Raw genomic sequence first — 12,584 nt, 5'->3', positions numbered from 1 at the left:
ACTTCTGTGTATTCACCATTACGGAAGCACAGTAAGTACACTCGCTTGTACAATGGAATCTAGTTGAAATTCTCTGTGTACCCGTGTATCTCTTTGCTCTCCTCGTCCCGTCTCATACAAAAGGAAGCCATCAGACCCCATGCTAACCTGTACTATCTGACGTGCTCCTCTCTGACCTCCTCTTCCTCATATCAGATGGCTTTTATCTGCTGCACAAATGTTACAAAGGCCACTCCCCCCAGCAATCATTTTGGCTCCAACTTGTTCCTTCCTTTACCCACAATTCCCCTGTCTTCTGTCTGTTCTCTCTGTTCTCTCTCTTTCTCTCTCCCTCACTTGTTCTGTTTCTCTTTCCCTCTCTTTCTCTCTCCCCCATTCTCACCCTCTCACTCCCTCTTCTCTCTGTCTCCTTCTCTCACTCCCTCTTTCTCTCTTCCTTCTCTCTCTCTCCCTCTCCCCCTTCTCTTTCATCCCCTCTCTTTCTCTCTCTAACTTTCTTCCTCCGTTTTTCTCTTCCTCTTTCTCTGTCCATTCCCCTCTCTCTCCTCTTCCTCTCTCTTTCCCTCTTTCTCTGTCCCTCCCTCCCTCTTTCTCCCTCTCTTCTCTCTCTCCTCCTCTCTTTCACCCCTCTCCCTCTCTTTCTCTCTCTCTATCTCTCTTCCGCTCTTTCTCTTTCCCTCTTTCTCTGTCCCTCCCTCTCTCTGTCCCTCTAGCTCTTTCTCTCCCTCTCTTCTCTCTCTCCCCCTCTCTTTCTCACTCTCTATCTCTCTTCCGCTCTTTCTCTTTCCCTCTTTCTCTGTCCCTAACTCTCTCTCTCCCTATCGCTCTTTCTCTCCCTCTCTCTCTCCCTCTCTTCCTCTCTCTCTCCATCTCTTTTGCCCGCTCTCCCTCTCTTTCTCTCTCTATCTCTCTTTCTTCCGCTCTTTCTCTGTCCCTCCCCGTCTCTCTCTCCCTCTCGCTCTTTCTCTCCCTCTCTTTCTCTCTCCACCTTTCTTTCGCCCCTCTCTCTCTATCTCTTCTGCTCTTTCTCTCTCTCTCTTTCGCCCTCCGTCTCTCCTCTCCCTTTTCCCTCTCTCCTCTAATAGATAGCACATTTACACTGCCCCCAAACTAAAAACAATCAGCTGTTTATTTTATCGTAAGTCTTTTTCTTATGCCTTCTCTCTCTCTTTTAGCTATTTCTCCCAGCTCTCTTGTCTTTCCTTCTCTCCTTTTTCTTTCTTTTCTTTTTTTTTTTTAATCACATTTTAAACATAACCAGCACTTTAACTGTCACTCAAATTATCCGGTGACACTGTAGCACTATCTGTGATTTGTTAAATTATAATGTTTAATGTGTAATCCAGAATGTCTTTCATTTGTATATATGTTTCTAAGAGTATTTTACCGTTGCGAGATAGGGCCAAAGACACCAGCTCCAACTACCAGAGGATGGGAGAGAAACAAACACCTGGTTTTGGTATTTTAAACAACTTTTGTGGTGGAGGGTCTGCCACCTTCTTGTCTCCATAGAGATGTTATTGCTTGTTCCGCAGTATGGCATTAAACATATCAATCTCCATGAAGTTACATGTCAGATCTGTGGAGAGATTACCCAGTTTATCATAAGAATCCATGTTTTCAATGTATAAACCTCCGAATAAATGTAAGATATAAATCAAACCCTATGTGGTGCATTCCAGGCAAGGCAATAATATCTCCATGGAGACGAGACAGTAGCAGACACATCAGAAAAGTTAAATAGCACATCTTTAATGGGATTTTGCCATTGCAAGATAGAGCCAAAGATGTGCTTTCAGTAAAAAAGAATAATGGAGGAACAAATGATTGGTTTGGAAATTATGAAACACATTTTTGGCTACAGTTATGACAGAGCTAACCTGCTAGCCGCCGCGTTCCAAATAGGAAGTGATCATGGGCGCACTTCCGGCTCCAATTCACTTGTCCCTCTCTCTGTAACTGCTGTTCTGAGCCTCGTCATTTTGGTTTTCAAATGTTCGCCTTAACCTGCTCCACATGATCTTGGTGTTTTTAATTTCTCTATTTTGTCCGTAACTCAAGATATGAACAGTAATAACACACAAATCAGGCGCCATCTTTCCCCAAGGTCACTCCCACTAGCGTTAGCAACAGGTTTAATTGACAGCGTTGCTAAGTGTGTGCTCTCTGTTAAGCCAGTGGTGTGGGTGGGAGGGGGCATTACCTTCACTAGCCTGGCTCTGGATTGGCTCTTTGGTTGCTATGATACTTGTGACCGGAAGTTGGCTCCAATTGACCCCTATAACTGCTCCAGCCTCGATGAGCTTCATGTGTCTGGAGCCAAACACTATGGTAGACGTTACACTCACTTAGTCCACTTCTTTGTACTGCCTTAGTTTGGGGTAAGCAGTATTTTGGCATCCTACGTTTTTCCTTATCAACAGTTTTCTTTCTCTCTCGCTTTCTCTCTCTCTTCCCCTCTCTCCATCCTTCTTGTTTCATACCAGATTGGAGAGCTAGACATCTGCAATACTGTGTCTGTCACTCAAATAATGAAATGGAGAGAAAAGTCACATGGAGAGAGAAGTCACATGGAGAGAGAAGTCACATGGTGAGAAGGAGGGAGGGAAAGAGAGAGATATGGAGAGTGACAGAGAAGGGAAAGGAACATGAGGCAGCGATAGAGAGGAGAGAGATAGCGAGGGAGGGAAGGAGAGAGAGAAAAAGAGGAGAAAAACAGGGAGAGGTAGTGAGTGAGAATTGAGAAAGAAAGGGAAAGGAGGAGAGACTGGGAGTGAAAGTGAGGATGGTAAATGGTCACATTTTTCTATAGCACTTTTCTGCCTTCAAGGCACTCAATCGCTTTACAACAAGGAACCCAGTGTACCCAGACACTGAGGGCAAGGTGGGTTAAGTGTCTTGCCCAAGGACACAACGACAGCATTCATCTGTGTGAGTTAGAATCGCACCGCCAACTTATGTGGATCTGACCGTTCAACCGAAGATGTTTATGTCGAGAGCGGGATTTGAACCACCAACCTTCGGATCAGTGGACAAACACTCTACCAACTGAGCTACTGTCGCCCCAGATAGAGGATGAGAAAACAAAAAGAGAGACAGGAGAGAGGGGAGAAACAGAGGAGAGAAGGAGAGATAGATACATAGTGAGAGAGTCAGCTGGGAAAGAAAGAAAGAGGAAGAGAGAGGGAGAGAAAGTGAGGTTATAGGATGAGAAAACAAAGGGAGAGAGAGAGTGAAGGGGGAGAAACAGGAAAGAAGAAGAGATAGATACATAGTGAGTGAGAGTTGAGAGAGAGTCAGCTGGGATAGAAAGAGAGGGATAGAAAGTGAGGTTAGAGGATGAGAAAACATAAAAAGAGAGACAGACATAGAGAGAGGGGAGAAAGAAAAGAGAGATAGATACATAGTGACAGAGAGATGAGAGAGAGAAAGAGAGAGAGGAGAATGAGAGAAATGGGTAGAGTAAGTAAGAGAGAAAAGGGGAAAGAAGAGATGGGGATGGAGATAGAGAAAGGAAGGAAGAAAGAAAGACAGGATAGGGAGAAGAGAGAGTCACGGGATTGAGGAAAGAGGGAGGATGGGGCAGGAGAGTATAAATAGAGAGAAGGAAGAGAGCGAGAGAGACAGAGAAGAGAGGGGTAATGACTTGGGGCTCAAACTTGATTTTCACTGTAGCAGACCCAGAGATTTATACTATATTTAAAGCACTCTAAGAAGCACACACATTTATTTTTCAGAATCTCCCTCAGCTGAGAGAGAGAGAGAAAGAGAGAAGGAGAGTGAGGGAGGAGAAAGAGAGTGAGGGAGGAGAAAGAGATGCTACAGCCAAAATAACAGTGACAGAAATACTCCTGCGTTAGACCAATGCCAGCGGTGACATATTTTATTTTAAAGCAGACGTTTCTATTTATTCACATTCTGCTTTTAACAATAGACTGGTTCAAATGATGCTGAAATGTTCACAAAAAATCTCTTTGCTGAAAGCCACTTGCTTGTCTCCATGACGACATCGCTTTGCCAAGAATGTCCCACAGTATCGCATTTTAACTGATCTATCTAGCGCTTATTTCATTTCAGGTGTTTGGATTGCTTGGAAATATCTCGAAAAACATGTATGTGAGTGGGATTTCCTCTCCACAGATCTGATAAGTAACGTGGCTTGCTAACATTACTTGCTTATGTCATGATAGATAAGCTTAGTGTCATACTGTGGAACATTTTAGGTAAAGTAATAACATGGAGACGACCCCCACATTGTTATGTATTATTAGTCTGTCCACATCCCCAATCCTCAAAATGCTCTGTTTCACTTTGTGATGTCACGAAGTGGTAGTTTTCAAGTTAACAGCTGCCTTTTACCTTTTTTTCCAGCAGAGATTAGAAATTCCAGGGCTAAAATCATCCAAGTAGCGAAGGTGTATGGAGATAAATACACAGTGGAGCACTTCCTGTAATACCCCTTAATGACATCACAAGGTGGAACAGAGTGTTTTCCGTTTGAGAGAAGAACTCAGCCTAAACATGCAGGGTTTGTGTGTTAAACAACAACTCCAGATACTGTATGTTTGTGATTAGGAAACAATATTATAACATAGATCAGAAAATAGTGTAATATGGGCTATTTAAAGTTAGTTTCCGTAGCGATAAATACATACCATGAATACATACCACACATCGTTGTTAAAAATTTAAATTACAAAGCGATCAAATATGTAACGTATTTAAGTATATAGTATTTCCAGTCCCTTTAGACTACTATAGAACACTTTGATTCTTCTCCTCTCTGCTCTTTTCCCATTGTCACTATAAAAACTCATTTGATATGCACAGCGGGGTGTCTGCATATACATTACAGCCAGGGGGGGCTACAGGCGAGCGAACCACGCCAGGATAGGGGAGACGGAGAGAGAGGGAGAATACAATGGCGACAAATTGTTTACGGTTGTTACGAGCCGGGTCGCTGCGGAGATGAGCAGAGGGCGTGACAGTCAAAACTCCCCCGAGGTACCAACTGAAAGTAATGCGCAAAGTTACTGATGCTTTATCCCCGCAAGATTAATCGCAACAGAATCAAAACGACCGAAATGTGATTCTTGCGTCGGTTTGCCGGTTTAGATTTCAGTCATTTTGTCAATTCCTTAAAATGCGAACTTTGAACAGAATCCCATTATTAAAACATAAATCTCAAATCTCATCGTAATGCTTGTCAGAACTTCGATTATTTCCCCGAACGGATGCTACGCTAGCCTCAACGGGGAAGGAATGATCATTTTAAAAGAAAATGCTACACGCTAATTAGCAGCTGTAGTTAACCCAGTTTGATGCTGTCCTCTACAGTGACCTTTGATATGTCTTAAGGCTCGTATTGTATATGGAAATGAAGTATCAAATTAAAATATGAATTCATGAATGTTAAAAGGGATGGATTTCTTGTGATTCTTGACTGGAGTGGGAGACGTGGGTGAACTGTGTGTCTCGCCTCAGGACAAAACAACTTCACGTCTATTTTTATTTGCAGACTTTATTACAATCTAATTTAAAACCTGTCCTCTTCAATTTATCTAATCGCGGGTGGCGTTATTACTTCGAAATAGCTTGAAAAACAACACGCATTCTTACTGTGGTGGGGTCACGTCTCCGCGGATCTGACCTGTAAAGTGACCTGGTGATGCCATCATCGTGTCTACATGGAGATGGATAAGTTTAATGCCGTACTGTGGCAGTTTACAGGCAAACTAAAGCAAGATTGGAGGTGGAATTTATCATTTATAAGCTTATAATTCCAGTAAAATGAAGCTTGTCAAGGCTAGAGCAGTTATAGTGGCCAATTTGGAGTCGAGTTCCATATTTGGAATTCCGACTGTGAGTATCATAGAAACCAAAGAGACAATCCGGAGCGAGGCTGTTCAAGGTAACGCCTCTTCCCGGTCGCACCGCTGGTTTAGAAGGGAGCGAGTGCTTCGTAACACAATGCTAGAGCTCAGGGAAAGAAGCGGAAAAAAAATGCGTAATGAATGGAATGTGCAATATTTTGGAATGTGCAATTATGAGAACTGTGCAATGACTGGAATGTGCAATATTTCGGATGGTGCAATAATGGGAACAGTGCAATGAATGTAATGTGCAATGAGTGGAATGTGCAATTATGAGAACTGTGCAATGACTGGAATGTGCAATATGTGGAAGGTGCAATAATGTGAATTGTGCAATGAGTGGAATGTGCAGTATTTTGGATGGTGAAATAATGAGAACTGTGTAATGAGTGAAATGTGGATGGAAATGATCCAGTGTGTTTACTTTCATGTTGAATCATGTCTGTTCATTAAGATGCATTGCCCCAATCAAATAAATAAATAAATAAATAAAAATACCAAGATTATGTAGCGTGGGTTAATATGAACATATGTAAAATGAATTGGAGCATGCCTATGATCACTTCCTATTTGGAAAATAACAGCTAGCAAGTTAGCTTTGTCCATTTCTATAAACAGTCTATGAATAATAACTGTTACCGAGGAACCATACTTCCTGTATTTTTGTACTTTTCTCAGCTTTTTCCCCACAAGCCACCAATTAACTGATGTAAAACTCTGATAAATACTCAGCCCAGGTACTATCCCATCAAACCAAGTCAGAATTAAACGTGTCGCTTTAAACCAGCATAGTCCTGGCCCATGTCTGGCTGTTGCTGGACTCTTGCCTCGTTCATCATTGCGAGACGGGGTTGCAGAGGAGCTGACGGGTGAGTTACGAGCTGGACGCACAGGTTGCCGTGGCGATACTCTTCCCTCCTCGTCCACGACCTTCGCGGGCCCGTCGTAAATATGGCGCGCCCATAAAAGTGTGATTTAGGAGGAGTGGGTGCCGCCCTCTCGCACCATACAGGGTTCAGTCGGGGTGCTCGGCGTAACGTGGGCTACTTTTTCTCAACTTTGTCAAATCAAGGGCACATTTTCACTTTGACTTTGGTAATGTGTTCCTATTAACATCACTTTGAAGAGTTATTTATTGCGTTCAGTTATTGGGGTGAGTTATTTTCAGATGGTAAAATATGCTGATGTCCCTCTAGCAATTATAATGTATGACTCGTACGCTTCGATATTAGTGACCAGGTTTTTAATAACGTAAGAAACTCAACTAGTTCATTTTAAACAGTTTGCAGTGATCCAGTGTAACTCCTCATTTAGACCTATGCGTTCAGAGCATCCTAATTATTCACCATGATGAGTTTATAAGCACGTTTCACAACTTTCAGAGACCAACCAGAGCAGAGTTTTGCTAATGAGTACTTCCTGATTCTTGGGCGATAATATTAATGGGCTTATTTATAGCTTTGGGTTGTTAGTGTGAGTTATTTTGAGTAGAGTAAAATATGCCAATGTCCCTGTATCAGACGGGGTGGGATATCAGTTCTAAGGCATATTTGTAAGAAGCTTATTTATTAGTGACAAAGGTTACCCTGAACATTTCACAATTTATTTTAACGAAATGCAGAGATTCAAAGGTACAATACTCATCAAAATCACAATTAACATGTTTCAATTTGTGTCACATCAAGGGCCGAGTTTTGCTTGAGATACAGAGGCCGGCTCCACACTTGAAGGAGGATCCTGCACTGGAGGGAGGATGGTCCTGCAGAGTGGCTCTATACTGTGACGATGTTTTTACAGTGACATAACACACAGGGGCAGTGGACTTGTTTTTTTAAAAGTTGCTTTAGATCAATACTGCAATTTTAAAATGTCCAAAATATAAAATAGTAATCTGCAGATTCAGTTATAGATTATATCTCTATATAATACAAAAGCATAATGTCTTATTTAAAGGTTCACTATGTAACTTTTCTTCATCAAGATAATTCAAATATATATTGAGATGCACGTTTCAGCCAATTTCAGCCCCTACTGTCATTCTGTTACTCCTGCTACTACTACTATCATTACTATTACTAATCCTAATACTAATACTATGAGGCTACTTCTAGTACCACTACTAAAGTGTGGAGCCATGTTCACATACGGCTCGTGACGGCACATGAAAAACCCCATATACAAAGGAAGCATTTGATATTTCATGGTAATATTTGATCATCCTAAGCCCTTTTGGGTTTTTTGCCTCTTCCTGCACCTGCTTTTTATTTACTGTGCCCTTTTTTATTGTTATATGTGATATAAGTCCAAAGAAAGAAAGAAAATATTGATGTTTCCATGCATGACTACACCAAAAAATCAGTACGGGCCCTATTCAAACTGTCCATACACTTAGCCATATGATTCTTTCTAATGGTCAGCCCAATTCACTTATGTGTTAGCAACAATTAATACCTCAAAGAACTGCAATACCCTCCCCTTTAATAAACTTTTTTTTTCTTCAAGATTCAAATATTGTTATCGTAAAGTTTAACTCAAAGTGATTTGCATTCATAGTGAAGTAACAATATGAAATAAAACATCATTAACTACATCAATAGTAAACATGTCAATTTTTACATTTCTTACTTACTGAGCAGTGCCACAGTTACTCACATACTCTTCCCAAAATAAGCTATACTTTCCAACAGTACCCAACTCATCCTTTTTGAGTCCCAGTGCCGATCACCGTGGTAACAAGCAGGTGAGGCTGTGGCATTAATGGGCGCGGCTGTCCGTCAAACCTGTCACCGTGGAGACGATGTCAAACGTGTCACCGCGGGGACGATATATATTGTGCGCGGATGCAGTGACAGATGGATCCTCGCTCTGCTCGTGTGTACAGCTCGAGGGCACGGCTACACGCTAAGGCACTCGAATTATTAGCATTGGGCCAAGGACAGGTAGCGACAGATGAATGCATAATCCACTTTATGTGTAGTAATGTAGTAATTGTTATCCTCTCATTTACTCACTCGAAATTCTATATTGCAACTTAAAGGGGAGGTATTTTACATTTATGGGGTATTAACTGCTAACACGTAGCATATTTAGATCACTGTGTTAGCTTTTATCGTTTTGAAAATGCTGTATTTGCTCAAATTCAAATGTTTAAGTTTTATTTTTGATGTGCCCAGTTCCCTCTCCCTTTGCTCTCCATGCTAAGTCACTTCCCCTTCAGAGTGCTATCGATTAGGGCCCGGGACATGCATGGATAACATCTAATACAGCTTCAGGCATGTTTTTAATGAGGTAACAGCGTTGTAACATGGTAGAAAGCTCCGAAAAGTATGTTAAGCATAATACCGCCTCTTTAAAGTAATTCACACAATGCTCTACTTGCTCTGTGCTCCTTTATTTTTTTCTTAATCGGTGATACACGTAGGATTCAGCGGTGTCATGTAGCCATTTTGGGATGTGCTTCTATTCACTAGAGGGTGGATAGGATGTTTACAGTGACATAACACACAGGGGCAGGTGGGAATCAGCTCAGAGGACTTGTTTGTTGCTTTAGAATTGTTTTAGATCAATACTGTGATTTTAAAATGTACAAAATATAACATAGTGTTTGACACATGTCATAGATTATAACTATATATAATACAAAAGCATAATGTGTCTTGTGTAAAGATGCACTATGTAACTTTTCTTCATCAAGAGAATTCAAATATATATTGAGATACAGATTTCGGCCAATTTCAGCCCCTACTGGCATTCTGTTACTGCTGCTACTACTACTACTATTATTACTAATACTAATACTAATACTAGTACTACCACTATTAGGCTACTGCTACTACTACTGCTACAACAACTCCTATTAGGCTACTGCTACTACTACTGCTACAACAACTCCTATTAGGCTACTACTACTACCATTATCACTATTACTAATACTAATACTAATAACAAGACTACTACTACTACTATTAGGCTACTAGTACTACTGCTACAACTACTGCCACTACCGCTACTGCTACTATTTCTACTACTACTGCCATTTCTATTGCTACTACTTCTACTATTACTACTACTACTACTACTATTGCCATTACTACTGCTGCTACTTCTACTACTACTGCTACTGCTTCTAATACTATTACCGCTGCCACTACTACTACTACTAAATTTTTCCAGCCGTCGTAATACATTTTTTTTATTTTCTCAATGAAGCAAAAGCAATATGCTACTACTACTACTAACACTACTTCTAACTTCTGTCACTTTTGTTAACACATTGTCAGATTAAGTAAACAAACTCAGACATGATGCTAGCATACACAGCTGTGTTAGCCTAGCTCAGTAGCGTTACACAGAGGGCGCGCTGTCGGACATGCTCACACAGACTGCACTGTGGAACCGGCTCTCACATGAAATAATTGGCAGATGGATTGATTTGATTCCCCCCAGAGAGCAGAAGCACCTGTGGGGAAATTAACCAAGCAACATAATGGATCTGTTAATTAAAACAACTCCCCTCTAATAGAAATATGATAATAGAAGAGTCTGTGATTAGCCATTAGAGCTAACTTTGAGCTACAGCATCAGACAAAGGGGCAGATGCTACGGTAGGTCAGTTATCTGCAGGATTCGCCATAACAACCAGCTCAAATTGAACAGAATTGGACTAGAATAATGAGATAACCCAATAACAGGGGTCCAAAGTAACTACTTACAAATGCTCACAGTACTGTAATTGAGTAGATTTTTTAGGTATTTGTACTTTTTTGGAGTAAATTTTTAAACCTGTACTTGTACTTGTGCTTGAGTAAAATTATAACCATCTAATTGTGATTTGTTACATTTAAAATCTAAACCCACAAACACACCTGACAGCACAGCTCCGCCTGCTCTGATTGGACAGAGCTCAGAGACTGTGAGAACTAAATTCAGCCTCAAACTGTTCAATTTATATAATGTACGGAACTAAAATGATGCTAAAATATGTAAAAAAATAAATAAATAAAAAATAAAATAGAACTAGTATTTTTCACGGGTACTTTTACTTAAGAACATTTTTGGAAGCAGTACTTGTAATTGTAATTGAGTTGGGGTTTTTGTGGTTTTTTTGTGTGTTTTTTTTTTAGCCATATAACTGTACTTTTACAAGTACAAATTTGCAGTACACTTGATACCTTAGTACTTTGATCATTTATGTTGAGTAACTGTTGTATTTGGAAGACAAAGTGCAATGGATTTGAACTTTTTCCATCTTTATCATTTTCTCTTTTGTTCTGAAATCAGATTACACACATCAGATTTAACTGCACAGTTTAGTAATTTGACAACTCTAGAAATCAGATTATGATTTGGTGTGCATGAAAAGCCAGGAAAGTGAGACTACGAAGGACTAGAAAAACACTGTTGTACATAATTATGCATTTTAATCAAACTTGAAGGTCATAACAGCCGTTCTAGACCCTCACAATTGTTTTACAGTTTTGTGTGTTATTCTTTCAGACACCACATTCAGACACAGGTGAGGTGAGGGAAGTGTCTTGCCCAAGGACACAAAAACAAAAGAGACAAAGACGCTTATTTGTATAACACACTTCGATCAACAAGTCATTCAAAATGTTTTATGGAATAATACGGACATTAAAATCGCAATACAACAAATCAAAACATAAATAATCGTCATAAGATTAACTACAAAGTACCGTATTTTCCGCACTATAAGGCGCACCTAAAAGCCTTTAATTTTCTCAAAAACCCACTGTGCGCCTTATAATCCGATGCGCCTTATATATGGATCAATATTGGTCAATTATGACACCCATAGTCAGGAGGCGTCGCCGAAGTAATAGCGGTAATAACCCTTTAAGGACTGAGCACACTATGGGCCAGTATAGCTTACCTAGACCTAGACTTTTATTCTTTTTTTAGCCATAAAACATCCATACACATCCATCCGTATTTTTTTCTTTTATGCGTCGAATAAATGACTGGGAAAATCTCCGCAGCCCCGCGCTCTCATTCGTCACCTTCAGGACAACAGAGGTAGATTACCGTAATGACGGTAAAATATTTAGGTAGCCCCATGTCTCCGCTTTGAGACGCTGTTTGAGTTTACACGACTGGTCGTGGAGTTACGCTGCTGGAAAGTCCGCAACCCGCTCTATCTGCAACGACAGGATCTGACGCTATAGGGATAACGGGGAGACGGGGAGACAGCGCCGGGCGACATACGCCACAATCTGCCAATGGATCGCGGATGCCTGGGCTGATATATCAGTCTCAACTGTGGTCCGAGTTTCACGGAGGGAGGAATTGTCACTTAACTGTTAGACAACAGCATCAACACGGATAATGGCGATTTTGACGAGACGGAATCGTGCACTTTGAATGAGCTCGACCAACTGTTCAACTCAGACACTGAAGAGGAAGAACTCGAGGGATTCGTGAATGAGGAATGAACTGAAAAAGTGAGGCTTTACGTGCTTCTTTCACGTGTTTACAACTAAACAAGGCTGGGAGATATTGTGAATATGGACATTAACGTTTGAACAACGTTGAGTTATTGTTATTACTTTGCACTATTTCCAGAGTTACTATATTGTGAAGCATTAACTTGTTTTGTGAGTTTGACTGACTTATCTGACATTCCCTTCAGCGCAGCTCCATCTCGTGGATGCGTAACACAACCCCAGCTACTACAGTAGTTTCTATTCTATG

At 40.8% G+C, this 12,584-nt stretch overlaps 1 protein-coding gene across 2 annotated transcripts in view; it reads left to right on the top strand.

The window, feature by feature from the left end:
- Positions 1 to 12,584, top strand: part of LOC117385172 (interleukin-1 receptor accessory protein-like 1) — a 309,308-nt gene that overhangs the window by 136,728 nt on the left and 159,996 nt on the right. The gene's annotated exons all lie outside the window — the stretch shown is intronic.

The sequence above is a fragment of the Periophthalmus magnuspinnatus genome, chromosome 2, assembly GCF_009829125.3.
Source record: "Periophthalmus magnuspinnatus isolate fPerMag1 chromosome 2, fPerMag1.2.pri, whole genome shotgun sequence".
Taxonomy (NCBI): Eukaryota; Metazoa; Chordata; class Actinopteri; order Gobiiformes; family Gobiidae; genus Periophthalmus; species Periophthalmus magnuspinnatus.
This window is presented reverse-complemented; position numbering and strand designations above follow the sequence as displayed.